A 6,000-nucleotide genomic window follows, 5' to 3' on the forward strand; every position below is an offset into this window, starting at 1 on the left:
GCTTTCACATGCATATGAAAATACCATGTCTTGGGTCAGGCACACCTTAGTCCTCCAAGTGACATCTTTGCTTTTTAATACTTTAAAGAGGTATTTTTGCAGCAGATTTTCCAAGTGCAATACAGCCCTTGATTTCTTGTCTGCTGCTTCTGTGGGCATTGATTGTGGATCCAGGTAAAATGAAATCTTTGACAACTTCTGTATTTTCTCCTTTAATCATCACGTTGCTTATTGGTCCAGTTATAAGGATTTTGTTTTTTTTTTAATATTGAGGTGTAATCCATACTGAAGGCTGTGTGGTCTTTGATCTTCATCATTAAGTGCTTCAAGTCCTCTTTGGTTTCAGCAGCAAGGTAGTGCCATCTGCATATCCAGGTTGTTAATGAGTCTTCCTCTAATCCTGATGTTGTGTTCTTCTTCATATAGTCTAGCTTCTTGGATTATTTAACCAACACATAGGTTGAATATGTATGGCGAAAGGATACAACCCTGACAAACACCTTTCCTGATTTTAAACTATGCAGTATTCCCTTGTTTTGTCCAAATGAGTGCCTTTTGATCTCTGTACAGGTTCCTCAGGAGCAAAATCAAGTGTTCTGGAATTCCCATTCTTCAAAATGTTATCTATAATTTGTTATGATTCACACAGTCAAATGCCTTTGCATAGTCAATAAAACACAGGTAAACATCTTACTGGTATTCTCTGCTCTTAGCCAAGATCCATCTGACATCAGCAATGATACTGCTCATCCCACAGCCTCTTCGGAATTCATACTGAATTTCTGGCAGTTCCCTATTGATGTAATGCTGCAACATTTTTTTAATTATCTTCAGCAACATTTTACTAGCCTGTAATATTAACGATATTGTTTGATAATTTCCGCATTCTCTTGGATCGCTTTTCTTTGAAATAGGCACAAATATGGATCGCTTCCTGTCAGTTGGCCAGGTAGCTGTCTTCCAAATTTCTTGGCATAGAGGAGTGAGTGCTTCTAGAGTTGCATCTGCTTGTTGAAACATTTCAGTTGGTATTGCCTCAATTCCTGAAGTCTTTTTTTTCACCAATGCCTTCAGTGCAGCTTGAACTTCTTCCTTCAATACCATCGGCTCTTGATCGTGTACTGCCTCTTGAAATGGTTGAACATTGACCAATTCTTTTTGGTACAGTGACTCTGTGTATTACCTGCATCTTCCTTTGATGTTTCCTGTGTTGTTCAGTATTTTTCTCATAGATATTTTGCCCATATATATATGACTGTATAAGGATTAAATAGAGTTGTGGGACAAAAAGTTAAATTATCCTATAATCCTTAACTATAAAGAGGCATTAAAACCATAAACAGGCAATTTGTTGATACAGCCTCACTCAGCATGAGCAGAATGCATGTTTAAATGTAAAATATTATCTTTAAATTCATATTTGAAAATATAAAAAAGATTACTGATAGGCGTTTTTGGTGTAGAAAACTGTACACACAAAAAGAATTGTTGGCATATAACTGGAAACAATCTACTTGGAAGATAGCCTGGCTATCTTCCACAGACTGTATATCAACAATTTTAATGCTTATACCCTTCTACTTATCAATTCTTTGGATTTTAGATGGAGAAAATAAAGCTGCGAGTGTGGAAATAATTACATAACTGCATATTAATCTTAGCAATGTTTTCAAAGCAAAAATGTATGAAATCTATGCCTACATGCACTATACCACACTACATTACTGAAATACGTACACTGCAGTATTCCTGTAAAATCTAATTCCACACAGCCCTTAAAATTATGATGTAGATCAGGGAGTGGCCAACTTTTTTTTATAAATGACCAGATAGTGAATATTTTCCACTTGGGTAACATGCAGTTCCTGTTGCAACTACTCAACTCTGCCTCATGAAAGGATCCACAGGTAATATGTAAAAAAATGATATGGCTGTATTCTGCTAAAACTTTATTTACAAAAGCAGGGGCAGTCCAGATTGGGCTTGTAGGCCATAATTTGTTGATCATTTTGGAGATCTATACTTATTTTCATGAAAATATTTCCAGGACATGTGAAAGGAAAATGAAATAAAAATAGATTATAAAAGAATATTTGAATATAATCACATTTAAAAAAAAATTACTAATTCATTTAAAAATATGTTTATTGCATGCTTAATATGACTCAAGGAGACCTGGTGGCACAGTGGTTAAGTGCTCGGCTGCTAACCAAAAGGTCAGTGGTTGGAACCCACCAGCTGCTCCATGGGAGAAAGATGTGGCAGTCTGCTTCCATAAAGATTTACAGCCTTGGAAACCCTATGGGGCAGTTCTACTCTGTCCTATAGGGTCAGTATGAGTTGGAATCAATTCAACGGCAAATGGTTTTAATATGCCTCAGACAATGTTATAATAGTGGGAATAGAATATGATCAAGATGGACAAACAAACTCTGCCCTCATGGGAGTTACAGTCTCAGGTCCTTTTATTTCTATTGGACACTTACATTGCATTACTATGTGGCAGGCACTGATCCATGTATTTAATAAACAATAACTCAGTTAATCCTCATAATAGTCCTAGAACAAAGGTGCTATCTTTGCCCCCATTTAACAGGTGAGGTAATTGGAGCAGAAAAAGGTCACACTTCTAATGGAATCAGGATTTGAACCCAGGCAGTCTGGCTCCAGGGTATGTGCTGTAACCTCTATACTATAATCTAGCAAACAAAATTACTCCTTATGGTGGTTAAGTACTGAGACAAAAAAAAAGCAAGGTCAGTAGGGGAGGGGAGAAGAGGAGAGCAGAGGAGAAGGCTGGCTAAGTAGATAAGTCTTGGAAGACCTCTCCAAGGAAGCTACATTTGAGATGGACCCAAAATGAAGAGAATGATTTAGTTGGGTAAGGTGAGGAGAAGGTTCCATCTGAAAGGAAGAGCAAATGAAAGACCTGAAGGCGGGGAGGATTTTTATTTTTCTAGGAACAAAAGGAGAGCTGATATTACTGAGACTTAGTAAGTATGCTGCGAGAGGGGTAGGGAATGAGACTGGAGAGACTGGAAATTGAAGGCAGAGAATAAATCATGTTAGCCTCTGCAGGGCATGGTAAACCCAAAACCCAAACCCACTGCCGTTGATTCGATTCCAACTCATAGCGACCCTATAGAACAGAATAGAGTTGGCCCATAGGGTTGCCAAGGCTATAAATCTTTATGGAAGCAGACTGCTACATCTTTCTCCTGCAGAGCAGCTCGTGAGTTTGAATTGCATTTAACCACTGCATCACCAGGGCTCCTTTAGTGCATAGTAAGGCATTTTAATTTTATTCTAAGTGCAATGAAAACCTATTGAAGCATTTTAGGCAGAGGGTAATATGGCCTGGTCTGCATTTTTAAAAGATCATTTTGGTTGCTTTGTGAAGAATGGAATGCAATAGCCAAGAGTGGACACAGGGAGACTTGTTAAGTGAGTATTACAATTATACAAGTAAGTAACGAATGAGATTAGGACTAGAGTTGTAGCAAGGAGCCCTGGTGGCACAAGCTGTTTGCTATTGGCTGTTAACTAAAAGGTTGGAGGTTCTAACCCACCCAGCATCTCTGTAGAAGAAAAGGTCTGGCAATCTGCCTCAATAAAGATTACAACCAAGAAAACCCTATGGAGCAGTTCTATTGTGTAACACATGGGGTCTCCATGGGTTCTGGGCCTGCTTGACAACAGCTAAGAACAGAAAGGTAGTAGTGTTGATAAAATCATTGCTTTGACTTCTGTTGTGAAGATTGAGCTTTCTGACGGTTTGCAAGTGGGTGGTGGAGAAAAGGGAAGAGTCAAACATGACTCTTAGGCATTCTACTTCATCTATTGGGTTTATGGTGGTGTCCTTTACTGAGATAAGAATGAATAGGAGATAATCTGAAAATAAATACAAGAAACTTTGGAGGCATAGATCCCAAATGTCAACTGAGTGCCTACAGAGTATTAATATTTATATTTCCAGTTTTTCTTTATTTCATTTGCATTACCTGTGTGTAGTAAATTGATTAAATTATTGTAAGATTAAAGTATATAAAACATAAAAAATAACTTTAATGTAAAACATGTTATTCTTTTTGTTCAACTAAGTCTGATTGCACAGTCCTCACAATATTTTCAAGTTCCTGATGTTTAAAAGGTCTATAGCTAAATATGAAAGACTTCCAAGATTTCTATTCCTCTTGGCAACATTAAAACAAAACTTTCATGGAAAGAATTATCATATAACACAGAGTTACGGACTTAGAGGTATGAAGTTTCCTTAAAATTAAGGCTAAGAATAGCCCAAAACATCGCTGGGTAGTATATGTGGTTAACATGCCTGACTGCTAACAGAAAGGTTGGAAATTCGAGTCTACGCAGAGGTGCCTCGGAAGAAAGCCTGGTGATCTACTCCCAAAAAGTTAGCTATTGAAAATCGTAAGCAGCACAGTTTAACTCTGATACACATAGGGCCACCATGAGTCAGAATCAACTCGATGGCAACTGAATTTTACAGCCCAAAACACTGAAACCCTCCCTGATACAGAGTTCAAATATGCTGGTTCCCAGAAGAGAAAGGCAATTTGTAAAAACATCACAGATATTTATATACAGACAATGATATAGGTGTGGGCATTATGAAAGTGCTGTATTGTAGAGTGGCTACCTATGGATGGAGGTTGCCTGAGGTGGGTGGTGTATGAAATGGTTATCACATAGGTATCATTCCAAGCATGGAATGTATCCTTTTGAATATAAATTTGACATTACTTAGTACATAAGATGTTACTTCAAGGTCACATCAAGAGAAGTTCAGAAGGGAAATAGCATGGTGCAGTAGGAAGACCCTGGCAAAGGAGGCAAGTGTGTGGGTTCTAGATGTATATCAGCTACAAACTAACACTGTTACAGTCAATGGGTAACTAAACCATTCCTAAACGTGTTTCTTCTTCTCAAAAATGAACTAGTGAGTCATAATTGTTGTTTCTACTTCTTTAGGTTTAAGAAAAATGCTATATAAATTGAAGGTGTTATCATTATGATTATCATCCTTATTACTCAGTGATTTCCAAAGGCTAAAGCTCTTAAGGCTAGGAGCTCTCAAAGTTTACTCCAGAGGTGTCAATCAAACGGAATTTGAATGCAATGTGTTAATGGGAAGTGAGTCAAGGTGATAAAGTGATTAAGAGTGGCCAACATGTATTTGGGAAGCAAAATGGTGATGGTTGAACAGTATGATGAACATAACTAACATCACTGAATTGTACAGGTGAAGATTGTTGAAATGGAAAATATTTTGTTACATATACGTTTATCACAAAAAAAATGTCAAAAAATAATAGCTATAATGCTCTCTTTCCAATCCTTCCTCCCAGCTGCCACCTTAGAACTGTAAAGGTCTTAGTTGCTTATGCTACACTTGACAGATTAAAATATCCATTATAAATTATAAATGCTTACCTCAATCTAGCATGATAATACCACAGGTGTCAATATGATATAATGGAAATAGTGTATCTCTAAGAGCTGGGCAAGTGGAAGAGAGGATTACATCACTGCTATTTATTAGTGGAGTGGCTCAGTTGCCTTATATCTTAGTCATCTAGTGCTGCTATAACAGAAATACAACAAGTGGATGGTTTTAACGAAGAGAAGTTTATTTCCCTACAGTAAAGTAGGCTAAAACTCCAAATTCGGGGCGTCAGCTCCAGGGGAAGGCTGTTTCTCTCTGTCAGCCTTCTTCTCTTCTGTGTTGCCCCAGACTAGGAGCTTCTCTGCGCAGGGACCCTGGTCCAAAGGACGCACTCTGCTCTCGGCACTGCTTTCTTGATGGTATGAGGACCCCCTGTCTCACTGCTCACTTCTGTCTTTTATATCTCAAGAGATTGCCTCAGGACACAATCCAGTCTTGTAGATCAGGTCCTGCCTTACTAACACAACTGCCACCCATCCTCCCTCATTAACATCATAGAGGCAGGTTTACAACATACAGGAAAATCACACAGT

This window comes from Trichechus manatus, unplaced genomic scaffold (assembly GCF_000243295.1).
Source record: "Trichechus manatus latirostris isolate Lorelei unplaced genomic scaffold, TriManLat1.0 scaffold00006, whole genome shotgun sequence".
Taxonomy (NCBI): Eukaryota; Metazoa; Chordata; class Mammalia; order Sirenia; family Trichechidae; genus Trichechus; species Trichechus manatus.